The 15,235-nt window shown below is 37.8% G+C and overlaps 1 pseudogene; it reads left to right on the forward strand.

Annotated features, from left to right (window-relative positions):
- The first annotated feature begins 1,082 nt into the window (after nt 1–1,082).
- The window catches only part of LOC149253237 (protein trichome birefringence-like 11), an 82,953-nt pseudogene continuing 68,800 nt past the window's right edge, over nt 1,083–15,235 (forward strand).

Below are 15,235 nucleotides of genomic sequence, written 5' to 3' on the forward strand. Positions count from 1 at the left end.
GCCTAAAGAAATAACCAATTCCAAGTTTGTAATCCCTAATATCCTCCTAGAGCAAGCCAGCCAGTGTATGAAATATCACGCCACGATCTACAAATTTATGGGTATTTGGCCCAAGGAGCAAGACATATTAGTGTAGATCCAAAACAAATGGGCACCCCGAGGAAAATTTGAGCTTTGTCTTCGAGCAAAAATATTTTAAAGTTATTTTAGAGGATTCAGAGGACATAAAACACATTTGAAAATGGGCTATATTTCATGGGTTGTGCGAGACTATTCCTCATGTACTCAGAGGAATGCTATAACCCTGATAAGGAAGAATTCAAAGTGGCTAGAGTTTGGGTGTTATTATACTCGTTATCAGACGATTTTTGGGAACACGATATACAAGAAGTCATAGGAAACTTCATTGGTTAATTTGTCAAAATATTTCATGGGTAGTGTGAGACAATTCCTCAGGTGCTCGGAGGAATGCTATAACACCGATAAGGAAGAATTCAAAGTAGCTCGAGCCTGGGTGTGATTATACTTGTTACCAGATGCTGGGAACACGATATATTAGAAGGCATAGGGAACTCAATTGGATAATTTGTCAATATCTATGAGATTACAAAACGATGTTATCACACAATTTTCGATTGGATCTGTGTGCATATGAACATTTATCAACCATTACCAGAGTCCATCACGCTGATTTACTATGATTCCACTTGGATCCAACCTCTCGGTTATGAACATGTCTCGTTCCAATGTCTATGGTACACTTCGCAGCGTCACCCAGTGATTGAGGAGGCCCCTAAGCCTCGGTCAAAGATGACCCCCAATGTCTTGACAACCCCAACGACCCCCAGTTCCAACAATCCTTTTGTTTCCTTAGCAACCCTAGATCTAGATCTGGAACATGCGATGGAAGCCCTTTCCTCCTCAAAGGAGATCATTCAATATATGGAAGTTGATAAGCAACTCGTTCTCCTAGTGGATAAGATGGACACCAAGAGGAAAATGTCAGATCACACTGAGGATGAAAAGTAGGGAAAAGAAGTCCTCACCTATACCAGTAGAATCTTGGAAGTGGAAGAGATAAGATGGCCACCAAGAGGAAGATGCCAGATCACACTGAGTATGAAAAACAGGTCAAAGAAGTCCTCACCTATACCAGTGGAATCTTGGAAGTGGAAGAGAAAAACAATATATTAGGTGCAGAAGAGAAAAAAGTGCTCGCGATCTTCAAAAATTGGATCAAATTAGATGTCAAAGGCATTCCAGGGAATTAGTTGTCGCACTTTGGCCATCTCTAGTCTCAATGGGCAACTAGATCACGAAAATCAGATCCATATCTGATGTGTACAGGAAAAGACAACACCTTATTGGCTCTCACCATTGTAGATCCAAGGGGTTCGGAGAAGGGCAAGAAGGGGAGGAAGTCGACTAAAGACCTGATCCACGAAGCGGTGGAATTACTGATGAATTCAGGGCAGATGGGACAATTGCGTGATTACTTTCCTAGATCTATCCCTCCTTTCCAAAGAAGATCACCTCCTGAAACATTCGAGGCTTCAATAGCCCAGGTAAGATCTTATCCCTAAAGGAAAATATTGCTAAGTATAAGCCAAAAATTGTCCTTTTACAAGAAACCAAAATGAACGAAGATAAAATTATTGAGAACAGCTAGCAATATTTGAATTCAAGCTTATGTGATCCATATCATAATGTATAAAGAGTTTTTCAGAAGAAGTCACATTGAAGATTTGGGTCAACACGTTTCGAACCAACAAGTGTGGTTCATCTTCAGGACACGATGAAGAAATAGATCCAGGAAGAGGGTTAAATAGGGAGACGGGATAACCTAACAGCTAGAAGAAAACGACTATGTTTGACTCTCGGAGGGAGAGGTGGCAGGTTTAATAATATTTAAATAAATAAATAAATATATTTTTAATTTTATTAGTTAACTATTTAACGACTATATCTGATTAAGGTTAATAATATTCAATTCTTTTTTACTTTATCAATATATATATAAATAACTATAGATTAAAACTAATAATAAAGATTATATATATATATATATAATAAAAAGGATTCTTGATAAAACTCACACTCCTACTAATAAATAATATTAACATTAAATTGTATATATATAATAACAATATATCTATAAATCACTATATATTAAAAACTAAACATTCATATTAATATTAGAATTACTAATATTTATATATTATATTTATCAACTTAACGACTATATCTAATTCGGGTCTTAATAAAATTCCATTCTTTTTATTTTATTTTACATATATAATCAAGATTAAAAACAATAATGAATCTATAATATTTCCACAAAAATATTTATAATGCAAATACTAATTCTATCAGAATGTTAATACATATTGTTTTATATCAATATGTATATAAATAACAAATAATAGATTAATTATAATATTACTAGTATGGATATAAAAAGGAAAATGGAAAAAAGGGGGAACGAAAGAATGAAGAAAATTAAGAAGAGAGGGCGAGAATCCAACAACTACTAATTTTCAAGCGTCATCCCTATTAATATTACTGGAAGACCTCAATTTCAATGGCTTCCCTAAACTTACGATGATCAAAATGAGGAATCTTAGAGATAACCTTAGCCTCCTCAATGCATATATGATGCTTAGTATTTTCTGCATGTTCGGCTAAAGCTGAAGATTTGGTCCTCCCTTGTTTAATATCAGCAACGGGTTCCTTAATCCTTTGGTTTATAGAACGACCAGTTTCACCTATGTATGAGGTTCCACAGGAACAAGGGATGATGTAAACACCTTTCATATCCATAGGGTTCATCACTTGGTCTTTAACAGACTTAAGGGAACTCCTAATGGTGCTGAGGGGTCTAAAGGTCAAGGGAATATTATGCTTCTTCAAGATTCTCACAATCTTGTCAGTCGTTCCTTGGATTAAGGGGTGGTGGACTCCTGAACTGCGTTCAATGGGTTCTTTCTTGACCTTGGGACCTTTGCTTGCTTTGAGGAAGGATTTGACACCTTGCTGCCTACTATAGCCATTATGGACAAAAACATTAAGTAGATGGGACTTTTCTTTAGAAAAGTGGTCTTGATAAAAAATTCTTAAAGCACGAGTGGCTAACGTGCTGATGACACCTATCTTTTGGGCAGGAAAATGATGGGAACTGGCACGAAGATACTACTTAGTGTGAGTCTTCTTTCGATATACCTCATGGGAGAAAGATCCATTAGCGTTCCTAGAAATGAGGACATTGAGAAAAGGAAGGCAACCATTAACCTCACGCTCCATCGTAAACTGGATGGAGTTAGATTGATTATTGAGATGTTGGAAAAAGAGATCTAATTTTTCAGGCCCGTGCTGCCAAATGGTGCAGGTGTCATCAACAAATATTTTCCAAAGCTTAGTTTTAAATAAAGCTGAGGATAAATCCTTGGATTCAAAATCTTCCATGAACATGTTAGAAACGATAGGGGATAGGGGGGAACCCATTGCAACCCCACAAGTTTGTTCATAGAACACCTTCAATACAAAAAAAGGGGAAGTGAGGCAGATCTCAACTAACTTAGCCGTGTCGGGATTAGTAAGCCGAAAGATGACATCAAGGGCTTCTTTAATGGGGATGCAAGTGTATAGGGAAACCACATCAAAACTTACAAGATTATTGCCAGATTCAAACTTCATATATTTTAATTCATTAAGAAAAGAAGAGGATTCTTTGACAAAGGACTTCGTCCACCCCACCAGGGGTTTTAGCTTCATGGCTAAAAATTTAGCTAGAAGGTAGGTCGGCCCACCAATGGTGTTGACAATGGGTCGAAGGGGGACTCTCTCTTTATGGATTTTTGGAAGCCCATAAATCTTGGGAGTGATAGGGATACTTTCAATCAGCTTATGGCTAAAGGAGACAACCGTGCTGCTGGATTTAATAGCAAGAGCGATAGTCTTAGAAATATTTTTCAAGGGATTCTTGTCAAGCTTTCCATAGGTACCACTGTTGACCAAATGATCCAACATCTTCTTGCGATAATCATCCTTGTCAAGGATAACAACAACCCCCCCTTTGTCAGCTTTCAAAACAACTATGTCTGGGTTCCTATTCAGGGATTTGAGGGCTTTGAACTCACCTTTGCTGATGTTATTCTTAGGGGGCTTCACTTTTCTAAGAATAACAACGCAGTCTTGACAAATAATATCTTTAATATTATTCGGTAAGCCCTTTATCCCAAATTCGACGTCACACATAATATCAGCGACCAGAATATTTTGAGGAGCAAGGGCAAAATTCAATCCCCTTTCCAAAAGTAGTTGTGTGAATAATGTGAATAATATAAATAATTTTGAATCTAACACTTTAGTTAATAATAATGAAATTACTAGATTATACGATAAAAGTAATAAAGAAGGAACTCTTAAATATATAAATGATAATAAAGAGGAAAAAATATTATTAAATTTATTGGTATTAATGAAAATAATAATAATTCCAATAATTATAATAGTGGTTACAATAATATTACTAACCATAATAATAATAAAGTAGTTAACTTATCCAGTTCTTGGGCAACAAAGGATTGGATTATTTGACGAGACTTTAATATGATCAGAAATATTGAAGAGAAGAGAGGCGAAGTCATAAGATTGGATCCCTCCTCGATATTCAATGATGCCATAGAAGATCTCCACTTGGTTGATTTTCTCCCCAAACACAGGCTTCACACCTAGAATAATAGATGGGGTGGAAAAAACTAGGTGGCCAACCAGTTGGATCGATTTCTCCTTCCAGAACAACTTATTTTACAAGATCGAAATGTTGAAATCGATATAACCCTCTTGTGGATCAGACCACTAGCCTGTCAGTCTGACGGTGACTACCGAGGTTTCTACTTGGAGAAAGCCCTTTCGATTTGAAAGCTTATGGCTGCGTTACCCTGCTTTTTTGGAGAAGCTTGAAACTTGGTAGACCACGATGGAAGATCCTCTGAGAAATAAGATGCAATCCTTCCAAAGGAATCTCCAGGTGATGAAACTCAAAATCAAAACCTAGAACCGCAACGAGTTTGGCAACATTTTCGAGGAGAAATACAAGTTGGAAGCTCGCTTAGAGGAAGATTAGAGGACAATAATACAGGATGGCCAATCCTGGGAAATTGTGGACGAAGAGGGGTTCTTGATACGAGAGTTAGAAGAAATAACACATCAAGAAGAGATCATATGGCGATAGAAATTGTGCATTCAATGGCTGTAGGAGGGTGAGCGCAACTCTAAATTTTTTCATAGATCCACAATCAATCATCGCTAATGTAACCTAATCACTCAACTTCAAGGATCTATTGACACTCGCTATGAACTCTAAGAAGATATTGACAAAGTATTGAAGACATACCTCTCCTTATTGTGAGACGAAGGCTATGTTAGGTTTGAAGCCATCTAGACCATCATGCATCATATCCCTTTGTTGGTCTCTCTTGCTCAGAACAACGCCTTGCTTAGTCCCATCACGCTTTCTGAAGTGGAATAAGTGGTCAAGGTCATGCCCTCCAATAAAGCTTTTCGTCCTGACAGATTCACTGTGGAATTCTTCAAAGTGTGCAGGTCCTTCTTAAAATCTCATTGTCTTTGTCAAATCTGGTCAGGTCTTAAGATACATTCCAGACACTCATTGCTAAACCTAGGAGGCCTTGTCTCACAGTGATTTTAGACCAATCTCCCTATGGAATGTCATCTATAAAATCCTTTCCACAATTCTGATCAGATGTCTGAAACCTATCCTCCATCACATTATCAGCCAGGAACAATCGAGTTTTGTTGAAGGACGCCAAATTCTTGTTGCATTGTCTTGGATAATGAGACCATCCATTCCTTCCAGGTCTGCAAAATAAGAGGTATGTTTCTAAAACAAGATCTATCAAAAGCCTACGACTGCCTGAATTGGGATTGTTTGTTGGCAATCCTCCGGGCTTTTGGATTTGTTGATGATTGGATCAGATCCCTGATATCCACACCTTTCTTCTCAATCCTGATCAATGGATTCCCCTCGACAACCTTCAGACCTTCTCGAGGAATCCGTCAAGGGGACCCCATTCCCCATTCCTCTTTATCATTGTAGTAGAGGGTCGGAGAAGAAGGATAAAGGTCGCCAAGCAATCAAACTTGTTGGACGACATTAACCTGCACGGAACTAATGTTCATATGACACACCAACATTTCGTGGAGGATAATCTTTTATTTTATAAGGCTACTATTAGGGAAGCATCCCAGTTGAACAACATTATGGTGGACTTCAAAAATGCTTTAGGTATGCTCCTAAACAAGGACAAATCAAGTATTTATTTATTTCGTACTCCTAGGCAGTTCAATATTGCTTGGCTAGAGTTCTAGGCTTCACCATTAGATCTCTTCCCTCTAAATATCTAGGGGTTCCTCTCATCTTTAATCCCCTCCAGATTGCTCCCTGGGAAGACCTCTGCTCCAAGATAACCAAGAACCTGTCGAATTGGACCTTCCGTTTCCTCAACCTGTCTGGAAGAGCAAACCTTTTGAAATATGTATTGTAAGGCATGTCGATGTATCAAATATCCTCCCTCCCTGCCCCCAAATGTATATACTTGGAGCTAATAGCAATATTTAGACGATTCTTGTGGAGTAGAGCCTCGATGGACCGGAAATGGTCGCTTGTTACTTGGCATAACTTCTGCCTCCCCAAGGCTCTGGGAGGCCTCAGTTTGAGGGACCCTGCAATACTGAACACTGCCCTTGAAGCCAAGTTATGGTGGAGATGGATACAAGGGGGAGATGAAGATTTGGAAAACAATCTGGACCCAAAAATACAAGTAGGGGAAATCCCAGGAAGCCCTCATTTGCGAACCTCTTTCGAGTACAGATTTGACAATATGGAATCTTGTGAATAATAATAGTGGTTTGATCCATGACCATTTCTTTTATGGAGCAAAGAATGGGTAGTTTCCTTATTTTGGCAGGACTCCTCACAATAGTTCCCTTGTCTCAATCAGGATTAGTCCCTTTCATATTTGATGCCCTTTTTCCAATCGATCTCAGCCACTCGGGTGGCGGACTAATGGATCGAAGAGGTTGATGATTAGGGATGGAGGATATGGAAGTCAGATGAAGAGTGGCCACCGGATATTCCTCAGGGGGGCTGTGAGTGACTGGGTGCCCATCTTTCATAGTGGCCTGCCCATGTATCACAAGAACCGGATAAGCTCTGATGGGTCCTCTCTATTACTGGAGTTTTCTCTATGAAAGAAGCCTGCCTCATGAGGGCTAATGCCATGATCCGTTGGGATAACCCTTTCTGGTGGGAAATATGGAGGAGTAACTTGTGGCCAAAGGTAGCACACTTTCTTTTGCTAGTTGGACACAAACGTGTACTTACTTGTGATAGACTCTAGAAGCAAGAATTTGTCGGTCCTTCGATGTGTCCTTTATGCAAGCAACCAAAAGAATCCTTGCTCCATCTCTTCGAGGGATGCATCATGACACATGAGGAATGGGACCAGGTTTCCATTCTTTTTGGCCCAATATATTGCCACCCAGAAGACATTCGAGAGCTACTTGAAGGCTGGCCAATTCATTAGTTTTCCAATCTTGTGGTGAGTCGAGTTTGGTGGCTCACTTCGGGGCTACTTCTTTGAAATTCCTGGAAAGATAATCTTGCGCCATTTTTGAAGAGAAACTACCAACCAACGCTCATATTTGGAGCTAGACGACTTCCAATATTTGGATCCAAGAAGACTGGGATGCGGGACGTCCTAACTCTCAGATTCTATCTATGTTGAATCTTTCATTCAACGTGGTTTATCCTAGGGCTCGTACTCCAAGTCCTTCCCCTGCCCATTCCCCCTCCTGCTTCCTCCTACCCCCTGATGGTTGTATCCAACTAATTTTGATGGGGCTTCTAAGGGCAACCCCGACTTGACTGGTTTTGGAGGTACCCTCTAGGACTCTTGCAGCTCCCAATGTGCAATATACTGAAGTTCGTGTGGTGTAATGATGAACAATGTGGTGGAAATGACTAGACTCGAGGTGGGAATTAGCCTGACCTCCCACCTTCACTGTGGGAGGATAAAAATAGTGGGAGACTTGCGCCTTATTGTTTATATGGTCCAAAGAATTATCAACAACATCGCCCCATAGAAAGTAGCCAGAAGCTGGTGCTTAGAATCTCGACTCTCCCGCATCCGACGAACCCTGACCTCTTTTGAGTAGGTCACTACTAACCACATGCATCAAGAGGGTAATAAAGTAGCAGATTGGTTGGCGAACTGTGGTGCGATTACTCCGCAGAGAGAATTCAGGACGACATGGGCGGATGTTAAATCAAAGGTTGATCTCGAACCTAGAGAACTGCAGGCCTTGCAATCACTGTTAAATGTTGATCTTGAAGTCCCCGATGGGGGTGATCATTTAGGGGGCTAGTTGGCAGTGCCTTGGATCGTGGAGCTAGAAGGGCCTCCATGCGCCACTCGTATGCAATGAATGGCCTTTGGAACCCGTACCTCGCTCCCTGCAAACTGTGTTTAATATCGCACAGAGACATGTAGGTGGTCATTCGCAGGCGTTGGGTGATGAGGAGAGAGTGCCAGAGAGAATGAGGTGTGGTTTGTTTGCGTCCTGGCTCAAACTATGGCTTATGGCAACAGAACATGATGAGACCGTCAAATGCGGTTGGGAGGGGAATTGGCTCTTGCATCAAGCATGGAAATGGGATACGGGATAAGACACAAAACCTTAGTCTTGATCTATCTTTGGTTCGAGGAAGCATCACTAGATTGTCGATTTGCTGGGGAGAGCGACTTCAGGTGCCATCTCTGGGTTTGTATGAGCTTTGCAAACTCCAGGATTTGTGGTGTGCCTTCCTACTGCTTTGTTGCCTGTGGTTACGGTGCTGCTGCTTAGGACTTCAGGCTCTTTCCTAATTGGCTAATGTTGTCCAACGACTCTAGTATAGTAAGTGGAGCTTTATTTCAATATTGTCAATTTAGTATTTCGTGGTGTTTCTCTAGTCAGGAAGTACGCTTCCTATGGCGGTATGTACCAGGAAAAGGCTTTTAGAAGTTTTCACCTAGCGCTTCCCTTGACAGATTTGGGGCCAGAGATGGGACTGATGCAATTGTACAACCCACACCCAACAACAAGTTGCTTCTCTTTCGTGAATCAGCTCGGAGAAGTAATTTAGCCCTTGTTTTAGAGATGGAAAATTATACAGTTAAATCTAATTTTGATCAGGCGTGGGCAATGATGGAACATACTCTAACATCAATATAAGATAATTTAGGTCCGACTAATTCTCATAAAGATAGAAGACATTGGCAGGGATCATCTTCTGGTCATAAAAAAATGATTTATAAGAATGATGGGCAACGCAAGGTCAAGTGTTGTGAGTGGAAGCATCTTAATTGCTCACGTACGATTAAGAACTAGCTATAGTCAAGATAGACACATTCCTGCAACTACTAACTATTTGGAAAACCAAAAAAAGATAACAGAGGAGATCTCATGTAGGGATGTTGGAAATAATAGGTTGCCAACACCTAGTGTTTCTAATGAGATATTGGGTATAAGATTATATGAAAGAAGTAACAGATTACATCATCAACTAAACAATGGTACTTCATTTAGTTAACCTCATGAAAATGGAGTCTGCAAAGTTGAAGGTGAAAAGGATAAGGTGATCTCCATGGTAAAATCTCACATGAAGTGCACACTCACAAGGGAACATAGGTAAAACCATTTGTATTTTTCCTTCTTTTATTGTTTGTCTCTATAGAGTTGATGTTATTGGGTGTACATTGTATGCATCTCAAAATTTCTCTTTAGGAAATCCTATTTTTATTCTTTGCAAGAAAAACTCTCTGGGGAATCCCAATGGATGTTTCCCCCTCATTCATGGATGGCATCCCTGGTAAACCCATTGGCATTGACTAGTGCACCTCACCCAAGGGATTTGGGACAGGGCACTTGCCAGCACAGAACTAGCCAAATACCTAATAACATTAATGACATTCGGTTGGGCTAACCCCTTGGGCTCAATAAATCATAATCAACTACACTATTTGCCATATTAACATATTGATCCTATTTAACATTTTGTTAGAGTAACCATAACAATCCAAGATTGTTCTTATTTTTATTTTGGTTTTTAATTGCTTTTTTGGTGTGGTGACAACTTTATAGATTGTATAGATGTTTATTGTTGTCAGAGTATACTTTGAAAAGTAGATTCTCTCTTACATTCTACCTTGTCTGTTATGTATTGATGGATTTCAGTTTCATTAGTTGTGACCAAAGAACTATGTCAGGCACGTATACAAGGATTCTTGTATCACTATTTATAAACTAAACATTGTCCTTAAACAAGCAAAGTAAATCCTTAATGCTACATGTTTGCATCTCAAGGAACTTCCAATCCTAATAAATGAGGTGAAATTTAAGTGTTTCCAGAATCCAAATCTCAGGTTTTGTGAATTCACTCATATATGGTCTTGGAAAAGAGAAGTGAACTTTAATTCTTTCCAAATCTTAAGTTCTATGAATTCACTCATATTTGGTTTTGGAATATTTTGAGAAAACGAGAATAATTTCTTTTAGTTGCATTCAAAATTTCCAAAAATAATACTAAAATTCTCCCTGAAATGGCTTTAGGATTGAAAATTCCGTAAATATTTTTAGGGAAACAACCCAAAATACTTTTTCCAGATTAGAGTTTTATAACACTAGGTACCAAAACAATGTTCTATTTTTTGTTGCAAATCTCTGATAGAGTTTGCCCAGAAACTGATCAGAAAATTAGGTAGATGCGTTGGACGAACTAAATAATTTTAAATGGATAATCACTTAACATAAATGATATATTAGGTTACATAAACATATAACTTAGAAGCATGAAATGAAGAAAAAATCTCAATGAGATTGACATATTCTTAATTGAGTTGAATGAGGGCAGGAATAACTTTGACTAGAAGGTGTTGAAAAGGGCATAGCCTTGTTCTGGTTGGATAGATTTAGAACTAAAAATCAACAATTTTCTTGCTTGCATAACTTGGGAAGATTTTTGTATCTCAAGTCTCAGCCTTATTGAATAGTATGATTTATGCCTTGCAATGTTGAGATATGTTGTGATACCACTTGCTAGTAACCTAAACACTTTGGATGAAAATTTAGTTGTAAATATATAAGTGAAATTATAGATTAATTGTCCCTTGTGTAGAATTTCCTTGAAATTATGCTATTGCTTGAATGAATAAAGCTGAAACTAATTGTTGTACCAAGACAAAAAATATCTCTACCAATTTGTAGTGGAATAGAACAAAAATAAAACACAGTGACACTATAGCAAAAAAAAAACAAAATTTTCTAGGGAACCCAACTGGGAAAACCCTTTGTTAGATGTAGAAATTTAAAATACTATCCATATTAGACTTTGAGACACCTTATTTAAGACCAGGTTCATCGATGCTTATTTCTTTTCGTATTCATTTTCATGAGCATTAGGGCTGTTTTCCGTCAAATCAAAGTAGCTACAAAGTGTCTCATTGATTTCAGAAAGGAGATCAGGATCAACTTCATCCAAGAATCCCCTAAAGGCTCATCAGTAATGAGAAGAAAGGTCTTTTTTTAATTTTATTTCATCACATGCATCCATCATAATCACTTACTTGTCTTCATTTCTTTCACAATCATTTTCAATGTTAGATGCAAAAGGTAATTTAGTATGATATAATCCTTAGGTAACCAACTTCAAACATATTGTTGGTTAATTTATGTTGTTTGAAGTTTAGTGAGTTTAAATTTTATCATAAACCTGCTAGAAGCGTACTAGCATGGGTGAGTTGATTATCTTGAGAACACTGTCATGGTTTGATCTAGTCCTTGAAAGGAACTTATACTTGATGGTCAAAATTTCACATTCCTTTCATTTTTTATCTTCACATATAACAAATATCTTTATGTTATAGCCTCTAGCTAGATATATACAGTAACTTCCACTCAGAAGTTGGATGCCATCATTTTGTAGCTTGAGCGTAGTCAACTTAACTTTGTTTGAATTGAAAATGTCATTAGATCTCAAAGTTATATCGTCTATTGCAGAGCATGAATCCAATTTACCTTTGTTTAAGTTAAAAATGTAATTAGATCTTGCTATATCATCTTTCATAGAGAATGAATCCAATTTCTCATAGTCCATTTGCTTGAGGTATAACAAAGTTAGTTTAATTCATTAAACTTACTTTTCATATTCTATTCGCTCGTTGTGATTCTGCTGGCCACATCTGCGTTGGAAAAGGGGCATATTTAATGAAGTGTGGAAGGAGAGGGAAGCTTCAGTTATGTCCTTTCAAACGTTCTAAGGTATGTAATAAAATTAAAAAAAAATCTCCATAGAATGTTGTGATTTAACTTTTTCTTTTGACAATGGATTATTTATGTGATCTCCCATCTCTTACAAACAACTAAAGTCCAGACATACATGGTTTTCTGGGATATGTGGACAATGGACAGATTTACGCTAGCCATTTATCTAGAAATGATTTAACTTTTTCTTTTGACAATGGATTATTTATGTGATCTCCCATCTCTTACAAACAACCAAAGTCGAGACATACATGGTTTTTTGGGATATGTGGACAATGGACAGATTTACGCTAGCCATTTATCTAGACATTTACACTGTAGAAGATCAAGCATTTACAGTTGAATATTTCCTTGCCACTAAATTAGAGTTGAAGAGTCAGACTCCTATTTGTCAGGCATATACCTCACCTTTAAATCAATTTATTGCTGACTCTGTATAGACCTTCCATGGGAGGGTAAAGATTGATCACTACAATTGCTTAATATTTCTGCAGACCAAGTAAAGATTCCAAATGTTTATAAATTAGTGGCTCCTTGGAGAATCCAAGAGTGGCGCTATTGTAGCAACAAGAAATTCGTTTATTTTGAGTTCTTCATTAGTGCATTGATAGTGTATTGTTTATTCCATACAGTACCTGAACAATGTATGATCAAATTACAGTTAAGCTTGTCATAATATTTTGACTTACCCTGTTTTAGAGGGAAACTAGAGTGTGTGTCAAGCTTGCACGTCACAATTGTATCATGCAAAGTTTACCTGGGACAAGTTTTGTGGATCTAAGCAACAAGATAGCTTTTGGTATTCAAGAGGCAACGATACTACAAAGTGGGAAAGAGGTTTCACAGTTAACCTCGCTTTCACATTATGGTTGGAGTGTGTTTGTTGGCAAGATGTTGGATACCCCAACTTGCTTTTTATGATTGAGTGCAAGATTGAATCCTTTGATATATTCCTCGCTCAATTGTCATTAAGTGATGGGTTTTCTCAAAAGTGCTTCAAACCTATAAACTGTACTAGAGTTGTTCTTGAGTCTTTGGAGGTGGTTAGATTTTCAAAGCACACATGTACAAGAAGAGGAGAAATAATATGCCAGGCTAATTTGAAGTTATTTAGCTGTGAATAGGGTTCATAAACCTGATGACTCGCTCTATTTCTATCTAGTGAAAAACTTTGGGACTTGCCAGGAATCGTGAGACAATTCAAACCCCATAACTATAAATTTCTTATTTAAATCTATACCCAATGGATTAGAATCTGTACAAGGAGAAATCCATTATTGTTTCGAAAGAACCTGCAATCGACTTGTACCATGCTATTTAATCTTTTCTATTTATTCGTATCCTTGGTCTGTGATATAAATATGCAACATGATACCTTGCATTTTCTATACTAACACTCCTAAAAAATAATAAAGTATGCCCAAATCTATAATTTCAAATTATCTATGTAGCTCCCTTTTTGTTTTTTCATTTATCGAAGTTGTTACCTATATTGATGAGATCTTTTAAAACCGATACCACAACGAAAATATATGTTATAGTTTTATCTGTGTTTCTTTGAAGGTGTTTCTCCTTCAATAGAGCAGCAATACACTGTAGTTTCCTTTTAGGGGAGAAGTGTACCTAGTAGTAACCTTGGCCTGTGTGCAGATGGGTTGAATGAACATTAGACTCTATCTGTTGTTTTGAAGGTGCTTCTCCTTCAACAATACTTCATCTGATTAGATCCTTTTGGTCTGCACCTTTAGTAGATGCATGCAGCCTTGGGATACATCTTGTAGATTATAGTTTTCCTATGAGGTTGTAGCGACGATGAAAGAAGTGCATTGATTTTAGGCATATTTTGGTTGTTGTATGAAAGCATGTTTGTTTAGTGTTTCCCAAACTTAGATACAACCATATTTAATATGCTCTTATAGTTTGAATTAGATGCTAACTTTTATTAATTTAGGTGTTTTTCTTAGTTATGTTTTATGCACATATTTATCTTTAAGAAAAGTGCATGGTATAGAAGGGTTCTATATTTTGAGCAGGGGACACACTTCTAGGTAGGAGGTACTCTATTCGAGGAAGCTTTTTCCATGCAGGTTAGGTGCTTTATCGAGAATCCTAAGAGGCGCTATTGTAACAATAAGAAATTCATTTATTTTGAGTTCTTCATTAGTGCATTGATAGTATATTGTTTATTCCATGCAATACCTCAATAGTGTATGATCAAATTACAGTTAAGATTGTCATAATATTTTGAATTACCCTCTTTAAGAGGGAAACTATAGCGTGTGTCAAGCTTGCACGTCACAATTGTATCATGCAGAGTTTACTTGGCACGAGCTTTGCGGATCTAAGCAGACAGATACCTGTTGAAATTCAAGAGGGAACAATAATACAAAGTGGGAAAGAGGTTTCACAGTTAACTTGCCTTTCACATTATGGTTGGAGTCGGTTTGTTGGCAAGATGTTGGATACCCCAACTTCCTTTTTATGACTGAGTGCAAGATTGAATCCTTCGACATATTCCTCACTCAATTGTCATTAAGCAATGGGTTTTCTCAGAAGTGATTTACATCTATAAACTTTACAGAGTCGTTATTGAGTCTTTGGATGTGGTTATCTTTTCAAATCACACGCGTACAAGAAGACGCGAAATAATATGCCTGACTAATTTCAAGTTATTTTCTTGCGAATACGGTGTTCCGTTCCATAAACCTGACAACTCGCTCTGCTTCTTTCTAGTGAACGAATTTGGGCCTTTTCATGAATTGTGAGACAATTTCAACCCCATAAGTATCAATTTCTTATTTAAAGTTATACCTATTAGATTAGAACCCGTGCAAGGAGAATTCCATCCCTG

This window comes from Pinus tabuliformis, chromosome 7, assembly GCF_031772625.1.
Source record: "Pinus tabuliformis cultivar Carrire ecotype Pingquan chromosome 7, CPIR1, whole genome shotgun sequence".
Taxonomy (NCBI): domain Eukaryota; kingdom Viridiplantae; phylum Streptophyta; class Pinopsida; order Pinales; family Pinaceae; genus Pinus; species Pinus tabuliformis.